The sequence below is a fragment of the Apodemus sylvaticus genome, chromosome 3 (assembly GCF_947179515.1).
Source record: "Apodemus sylvaticus chromosome 3, mApoSyl1.1, whole genome shotgun sequence".
In the NCBI taxonomy this organism is placed as follows: domain Eukaryota; kingdom Metazoa; phylum Chordata; class Mammalia; order Rodentia; family Muridae; genus Apodemus; species Apodemus sylvaticus.
In genome coordinates this window covers 11769723-11778945 of record NC_067474.1, presented here as the reverse complement: position 1 = coordinate 11778945, position 9223 = coordinate 11769723, and the positions used below count along the sequence as shown (strand labels likewise).

The 9223-nt window shown below is 39.5% G+C and overlaps 1 pseudogene; it reads right to left on the bottom strand.

Annotated features, from left to right (window-relative positions):
* Nucleotides 1–618: 618 nt before the first annotated feature.
* Nucleotides 619–757, bottom strand: LOC127681902 (uncharacterized; annotated as a pseudogene).
* Between the last annotated feature and the right edge of the window lie 8466 nt (nucleotides 758–9223).

The window sequence follows — 9223 nt, the reverse complement described above, 5'->3', positions numbered from 1 at the left end:
ATATGAAGCATTGCTCTAAAGGAAGTAATCAGACTCATAGAATCTATAGATTCAGTACAAAGTAAATATTCATTTCTCTTTGGTATCCTTGGATCTCTGTGAATTTAGGTGTTCTCTGAACTGAATTTTGTATTATTTTTTATTTAAAATTCTAGTTTAAAGGCAGAGAATCCACTATTGTTAGTATAATTCAGTACAATTACTACATCATTCTAATGTTTGATTCTGATCTAATATCAGAATTGTGAAAGTGTCTGAATTTTGTAGAAAATATCATGTAACTTTGAAAGAATTCCTTCTCTGGTATCTTAATTATGGTTTTATTGCTGTGAACAGACACCATGACCAAGGCAACTCTTATAAGGAACAACATTTAATTAGGGCTGGCTTATAGGTTCAGAGTTTCAGTCCATTATCATCAAGGCAGGAGCATGGCAGCATCCAGGCAGGCATGGTGCTGGAGGAGCTGAGAGTTCCACATCTTGTTCTGAAGGTAAATAGAAGACTGGTTCCCACATGGATAGGAAAAGGGCCTCAAATCCCACCCCCACAGTGACACACTTCCTCCAAGAAATAATAGTGCCACTTCCAGGGCCAAGCACATTCAATCCATTACATTCTATTGCCTGACACCCATAGGTTTGTTTAAACACATGAGTCTGTGGGGGCCATACCTAGGTATAATAGTCCAACATCAAAAGTCCTGATAGTCTATAATAGTCTACACTTGATCTTAGCCAAAAGGCCGAGAAGCGATATAATAGTCTAAATAATAATAAAAGTCCGAAGTTCAAAGTCTCTTGTGATGTTCATCCAGTCACTTAACTGTAATCCCCTATAAAAGCAAAATCAAAAAGCATATTACATATGTCCATCATAACAGGACATTACCATTCCAAAATGTCATAGAGAGGAAATACTAGAACAAAGCAAAAGCAAAAGCAAAAAATAAAAAATAAATTAAAAAAAAAAAAACTTGCTGGGCAAACTCCAAACTCTGCATCACCATGTTTGGTGTAAAGGGGATCTTTATATCTCCAACTCCTTTCATCTTTGCTGGCTGCAACAAACATTTTTCTTCTGGGCTGGTTCCTTCTCTACCCTGTTAGCAGATTTTTCTCAACAGGTATTACAGGGCTCTGTCATCTCTAAGAACATCTTGGGGTTTCCAAGACAAGCTCAACTTCACAGATTCTTGTTCCAATATCTGAATCTATGCACAATCTTCTAGGCTTCTTAAAAGGACTTAAGTTACATCTCCAGCTTTGCACTCTGTAGCACTCTAGGTCCTGGCTGACTCCACTCCACTGCTGCTCCTGCTCTTCGTGATCATCCCATGGTACTGAAATTTCCAATATTCTGGAGTCTTCCACTACAACTAGGCTTTACCAATAGCCTCTCAGAGGTTCCATTATGGTGCTAAGCCTCAACTTCTTTGCATGACCCCTTCAGTCCTGGGCCATTAACTGCAACTGAGTTTCAATAATTACTTTCCCTGGCCTCTCACAGTGACAAACCTCAACTACTCTCCATAACTCCTTCATGCCTCCAAAACCAGTACCCCTGGGTGATTCTTACATATTGCCAAGTCCAGCAGAAGCATGGGGCACAACCTTCGCTATCTCTGGAACACAACTTCTTCATGCTCTCAGAAAACACTTCCCAGAAAATTTCAACTCAGTGATGCTGGTTTCTTCTTAATCACCACTAATTTCTCAGTTCCACTTAGCAAGCATTAATTGGCCCAGTAGTTTCTTTCTACTCTTGATTCTAAAGCCAGAGCCACATGGTCAACGCTACCAAATTCTGCTGCTTATTGGAGATGAAACATGGCCCCCTCACTCTATTACATTATCACCAACTTTCTATTTCTTTTTTTTTAACAAGTGTTGATGACCAACTTTAATGATACATATCAGTTTCAGAAACATATGCAACATTACCAGGGTTCCATTGTCCCAGATGTTATTTCATTCGTACATTATATTGGTATTTACAAAGCCTTTCAAATTCAAGAACACAAAACAAAACAGCTTAATTTTTTTAAAACTACAATACTTTTAAAATGTAAACAGTTCATTTTTACATTATTGTAAAAAAGAAGACTCCTTAATGTGGCTTATTTTTAAGTGAGCAAAGCCTGGTGCTCATGGATAACAGTTTTTGGTTTCTAACTCCTTCACTGCCTAAGCTTGACTGTCCTTGAACTTCCTCTGTACACTGACTTTTGAACCCAGAGATCTCCAGATCTCCAGAGATGGCTCTGTTTCCTGAATGCTGGTATTAAGGTGTGTTCAACAATACCTGGACCTAAGCATTTTCTATTTGAAATTTGCTCTGTATCAGGCTGGCCTTGAACTCAGAAATCTGCTTACCTCTATCTCCTAGGATTAAAGGTGTGTACTATCATTCATGAACTTGCTTCAAGGTTACTACTATTCAATCTGTTTGTCTCCTAGAACATACGATTCAGCTCCATTCTACTTCCTGGTACCACAGTTCAAATCACCCTCAGCAACAAAGTCTTCCAAATTGCTACTAGGATAGCCCATTAAGCCCCATTTAAAACCATCCCATTGCTTACCAAAGTCCCCAAATCCACATTCCTCCAAACGAAAGCATGATCAGGTCTGTCACAGTAATCCTGGTACCAAGTTCTGTCTTAGTTAGGGTTTTGTTGCTATGAAGAGCTACCATGACCAAAGCAACTCTTATAAAGGAAAGTATTTAATTTGGGCTGGCTTACAGGTTTAGAAGTTCCATCCATAATCATCAAGGCAGGATCATGGCAGTGTCCAGGCAGGCATGGTGCTGGAGGAGCTGAGAGTTCTACATCTTCACTGAAAGGAGGCCAGTAGCAAACTGTTTTCAGGCAGCTGGGAGGAGGGTCTCAAAGCCCATCACCACAGTGACACACTGCCTCAAAAAAAAGCCATACCCATTTCAACAAGGACACATCTCCTAAGAGTGCCACTCTCTGGGGCAAGCATATTCAATCCACCACAGATGGTAATAGCCTTTATTTGGTGTGGGGGTGGGAGTTGAGGGCCTCCTTGGCCTACAACACTCATATAAGCAATCCTAAAAAGCCAAAGCAATGGGATTCTCAACAACTTTATAGCTTCTGAGAACATACATTTTTAACCTTTGTTCACTCTTTAACATGTACAGGTACAGACTGTGGTAGAGTATTCAGAGTAACTTTGGTGGAAACCTTTTGTGCCTTACACAATTGTAAAGCTCCCAAATCTCACAGCTGTACCTGGCTTCTGCACCCTTTATTAACCAATATAATAATTTCTTGTTCCATTAGGTACACTTATATGTCTCTCAAAAGAGTTATAAAGAAGTTTAAAATATTCATGTTAGGATTATGTCATAAATACAATTTAAAATGTTCATACAGGCTACGTACAAAGACTAAACAAGGTCCTAGGCCATAATCCATGACAAAGAGTGGGGTTACAAATATTTTACCTTAGTGAAATATTCTGGAAGTTCATTGGCATCCATTCCCTGCAAGCAATAACAATAACAATAGACAGAACCATTTCATGTCATGTCAGAACATACTAACAGTATTTTAGTGTCTTCTTCATTGAGATATTTCAAAGGAGGCCTCTGTGCACTTACCCACTCCTAATGATCACGTGGGGCTGGCTTAAGCTGTTTAGTCAGACCCAAAGCTAAGGTAGCACTGCTTTATCTACTTGACAACCCCTGCTGTGCTGGCCCAGTTTTCCCTAGTCACAAGTTTAGTTTGTGCTCACCTGCCAGTCCAGGCAGAACTTCTGCAATGCCCAGAGCTATGAGACACACTGGCTGGTATTGCACTGCAGCTGCAGCCATTTTATTTATCTCCACAGGCCACGTTGCCTGTGGAAAGAGGCCCAGGCTGGGCAAACGAGATAAATGGACATGGCATATTCAGGGGGAAAGGCTGCCCATGCTAGATCAAGCTTAATACTTTTTACCTGTACTGCTCTAGCTCATGTGATGTTTTGGGGAAATACAGGTTTATTACTTATGATATGGGGGAGGTACAGGAATTGAAGACAGATAGCTCCAGTATCCACTCAAGCCCATGTATTTGAGAAGTGATTGTTCCACATTTCCATGTGATAGCCTAGACAACCCTGAGTAGAATATTTAAGAACCCAGGAGGAGTAGAAGGCAGGAAATCATCAAACTCAGGGCCAAAATCAATCAAGTAGAAACAAAGAGAACCATACAAAGAATCAACAAAACCAGGAGCTGGTTCTTTGAGAAAATCAACAAGACAGATAAACCCTTAGCCAGACTAACCAAAGGACACAAAGACAGTATCCAGATTAACAAACTTAGAAATGAAAAGGGAGATATAACAACAGAAACTGAGGAAATTCAAAAAATCATTAGATCCTACTACAAAAGCCTATACTCAACACAACTGGAGAATCTGGAGGAAATGGACAGTTTCCTAGACAGATATCCGACACCAAAACTAAATCAGGATCAAATAGATCATCTAAACAGTCCCATAACACCCGAAGAAATAAAAAGGGTCATAGAAAGTCTCCCAACCAAAAAAAGCATGGGACCAGATGGCTTCAGTGCAGAATTCTATCAGACCTTCATAGAAGACCTAACACCAATACTCTTCAAACTATTCCACAAAATAGAAACAGAAGGAACTCTACCCAACTCGTTCTATGAAGCCACAATTATGCTGATACCAAAACCACACAAAGATCCAACAAAGAAAGAGAACTTCAGGCCAATTTCTCTTATGAATATTGATGCAAAAATACTTAATAAAATTCTCGCCAACGGAATCCAACAACACATCGAAATGATCATCCACCATGATCAAGTAGGCTTCATCCCCAGGATGCAGGGATGGAAATCCATCAATGCTATCCACTACATAAACAAACTCAAAGAACAAAAAACATATGATCATCTCATTAGATGCAGAAAAAGCATTTGACAAAATTCAGCATCCTTTCATGCTAAAAGTCTTGGAAAGAACAGGAATTCAAGGCCCATACCTAAACATCGTTAAAGCAATATACAGCAAACCAGTAGCCAACATCAAACTAAATGGAGAGAAACTTGAAACAATCCCACTAAAATCAGGAACTAGACAAGCCTGTCCTCTCTCTCCATATCTTTTCAATATAGTACTTGAAGTTCTAGCTAGAGCAATCAGACAACATAAGGAGGTCAAGGGGATACAAATTGGAAAGGAAGAAGTCAAATTATCACTAAGTGCAGATGACATGATAGTCTACTTAAGTGACCCGAAAACCTCCACCAGAGAACTCCTACAGCTGATAAACAACTTCAGCAAAGTGGCTGGTTATAAAATCAACTCAAGCAAATCAGTTGCCTTCCTATACTCAAAGGATAAGCAGGCTGAGAAAGAAGTCGATGAAATGACCCCCTTCACAATAGCCACAAACAATATAAAGTATCTTGGTGTGACTCTAACCAAACAAGTGAAAGATCTATGTGACAAGAACTTCACGTCTCTGAGGAAGGAAATCGAAGAAGTCCTCAGACAATGGAAAAATCTGCCATGCTCGTGGATCGGCAGGATTACTATAGTTAAAATGGCCATCTTGCCAAAAGCGATCTACAGATTCAATGCAATCTCCATCAAAATCCCAACTCAGTTCTTCACAGAGTTAGAAAAAGCAATTCTCAAATTCATCTTGAATAACAAAAAACCCAGGATAGCTAAAACTATTCTCAACAACAAAAGAAATTCTGGGGGAATCACTATCCCTGACTTCAAGCAATACTACAGAGCAATAGTGTTAAAAACTACATGGTATTGGCACAGTGACAGACAAGTGGACCAATGGAATAGAATTGAAGATCCAGAAATGAATCCACACACCTATGGTCACTTGATCTTTGACAAAGGAGACGAAAACATCCAGTGGAAAAAAGATGTGTGTGTGTGTGTGTGTGTGTGTGTGTGTGTGTGTGTGTGTGTGTGAAGAGCCAGAACTAGTTATTCTTTCCTCATCGCATGGTACCAATAATGTAATAATGATTCATTGTTAGAAGAGACGAATATAATAAGGATCAGACTTGCTCATAAATGCATTCTTTTGATTATAATTATAGCAGAAACAATATAAATTAGAATAAAACTGTATACAAAAATGTCTTTGAATGCCTGAGAAGAAACAGTTCATCATAAAAACTGTTGCAAATGTTTGCTTGGCTAAACAGTGTTTGAAAGTTGGTACAATTTTTTTTTCATATTTCTTATACTACTGTGACCTGTACTGTTTTTAGACTGACCTTACACAGTTGTCAAGAATGAAGAAACAACGCACACACATAAAAGCTGGGATTGGGTATGTCATGCACTCTGTGAGAAATACCACCAGCAACCTGCTACAGCCAGCCCAATTGTGAGCATCACAGGGACCAGGAAAAGAGAGTCATGGTACAGATACACAAGACTCCAAGTTTACTTCAAACATAAACAATTTTTTTATTTTTCCACTGCTGTTTATATAATGTTTGGGCAGCTGTTAGCGAGCACAATATTTTCCACAATATCAAAATTCTTAACTGATTTCCCAGTACTCTTAGTCATTTCAGTTTCAAAAGCTAATGTTTTTTGCATAAATTCTGGATGAAGTAGCCTTATGAGTATGTCTAGATGACTTTTGCTACAATTTCAATGTCAGCTTTCAACAAGTACATTGCTGTTGTTGGACCCAAAGCATTTCTGTGGTAGGGAGATGTAGGTATAAACAGTAAGTAAGGTCACACTTGCAGTTCTTGCTCTGTGGAGTTTCCTGCTGTATCGCCTCCCTTTGGTGTGTTTTTTATATGCAAATTATTGATGAATGCCATTTGTGGATCATTGCTAGCACATCTTCCCCTCACCAGAAGCCTTTCTTTTTAGTAAACAGAAGCTGGTCAAATTCTGAGTCATATATTACCTTCAAATCTGGCTTTGATTGTAACAGATGCCTATATTTCTACTTTGCATGTTTATTTTATTTAACACAACTATGCATATTTATGGATGCATGGTGATGCTTACATATATGTCCACAAATTAGATATTTAGTATGCTCATCTCCCTGGATTCCTATAATCTTTGTCTTATGAGGAAATTCAAAATTCTTGTTTCCACTTATTTTGAAGTCTACAATCAAATGATATTAACTACAGTGTACACAACACCAAAATTTATTCTTTTTACCTAATTGTGATATTTCACTTGTTAGCAGATCTCTACATTCTGGTTTCATTTTAGAATAAATATGTTTTTTATCTTTTGTCAAATTTTATTGCTCCTGTTCTGATCTTCAAATCTACTGGGAAAGACCAAAGACTTAACCCAAATTTACACTAAAATTAAATGAATACATTTTGATAAGGGCTTCTCAGAAATGGTTTTAGGTTTCTTTTTCCAAGTTTGGGTCTAGCCCTTCCCCTAAAACAATACCATCAAAACTGCCATTTTGGGGCTGGCTTTATTGCTTAACAGTAATCTGACTGGAGCTTTGATGGAGCAGTGCCTAAAGCTTGCACTGTGTCCCAAGTGCTCCTGTACCTTTATTTGCAATGTTTTCATGTTCTCTAGAGTCCTGGGCAATACTATCTCCCATGCGACTAGGGCCATCATTGTTTTACATTTTTCTCCCAATTGAAAGATTTTTCAAGGAAGGAAGTGGAGGTTCCTGAACTTCAGGAGATATATAGTTTCTCCATCTATGGTGATTGAGAGTTTTGCTGGGTATAATAGTTTTGGCTGGCATTTGTGTTCTCTTAGAGTCTGCATGAGATCTGCCCAGGATCTTCTAGCTTTCATAGTCTCAGGTGAGAAGTCTGCTGTGATTCTGATAGGTCTTCCTTTATATGTTACTTGGCCTTTTTCTCTTACTGCCTTTAATATTCTTTCTTTGTTTAGAACATTTGGTGTTTTGATTATTATGTGACAGGAGGTATTTCTGTTCTGGTCCAGTCTGTTTGGAGTTCTGTAGGCTTCTTGTATATTCATGGGCTTCTCTCTCCTTAGGTTAGGGAAGTTTTCTTCCATAATTTTATTGAAGATATTTGCTGGCCTTTTAAGTTGTAAATCTTCACTCTGATCTATGCCTATAATCCTTAGGTTTGGTCTTCTCATTGTGTCCTGGATTTCCTGGATGTTTTGGGTTACAAGCTTTTTGCATTTTGCATTTTCTTTAACTGTTGAGTCCATGGTTTCTATGGTATCTTCAGCATCTGAGATTCTTTCTTCTATCTCCTGTATTCTGTTGTTGATATTTGCATCTCTATCCCCTGATTTCTTCCCAAGGTTTTCTATCTCCAAAGTTGTCTCCCTTTGAGTTTTCTTAGTTGTTTTGACTTCTGATTTTAGATCCTGGATGGTTTTGCTTAGCTCCTTCACTTGCTTGTTTGTGCTTTCCTGTAATTCTTTAAGAGATTTTTGTGTTTCCTCTTTCATGACCTCAGCCTGTTGACCAAAGTTCTCCTGTATTTCTTTAAGTGATTTTTGTGTTTCCTCCTTATTGGCTTTTGTATTCTCCTGAATTTCTTTCAATGATTTTTGTGTTTCCCTTGTAAGGGCTTCTAACTTTTGATCCATTTTCTCCTGAATTTCTTTCAGTATGTCCTTCATGTGTTCCTCTACCAGCATCATGACCAGTGATTTTAAATCCAAATCTTGTTTTTCTAGTGTGATGGGGTATCCAGGACATGCTGTTAAAGGAGAATTGGTTTCAGATGCTGCCATATTGCCTTGATTTCTGTTAGTGATATTCCTGCATTTGCCTTTTGCCATCTAGTTCTCACTGGTGTTAGTTGGTCTTGTCAATGCTGGACTCACCAGTGCAAGCTGCCTCTTCCCAGGTGGCCTCTGGTGCACAGCTGACCTCCTGCACTGCCTGGAGACAGAGTGCTGTGGCCCAGGCTATTCAGATCCCGAAGCAGACACCCAAAGGCTCCCGCCGGGGTCTGCTAGACTGGAACTTAAGCTCCGTGCTGCTGGAGCAAGCTGTGTGCTCCCAGTCTGCCTCCGGGTCCACACCAGGCCTCTTGCACTTCCTGGAGACGGAGTGCTGTGGCCCAAGCTGTTCTGATCCCTAAGCAGACACGTGAAGGCTCAGGCAGGGGCCTGCTGGACTCACCAAAGCACACTGACTCCTCCCAGCCGGCCTCCCCGGTGCCCCTCTGGTCTCTTGCAGGACCTGGATATGTGGTGTTG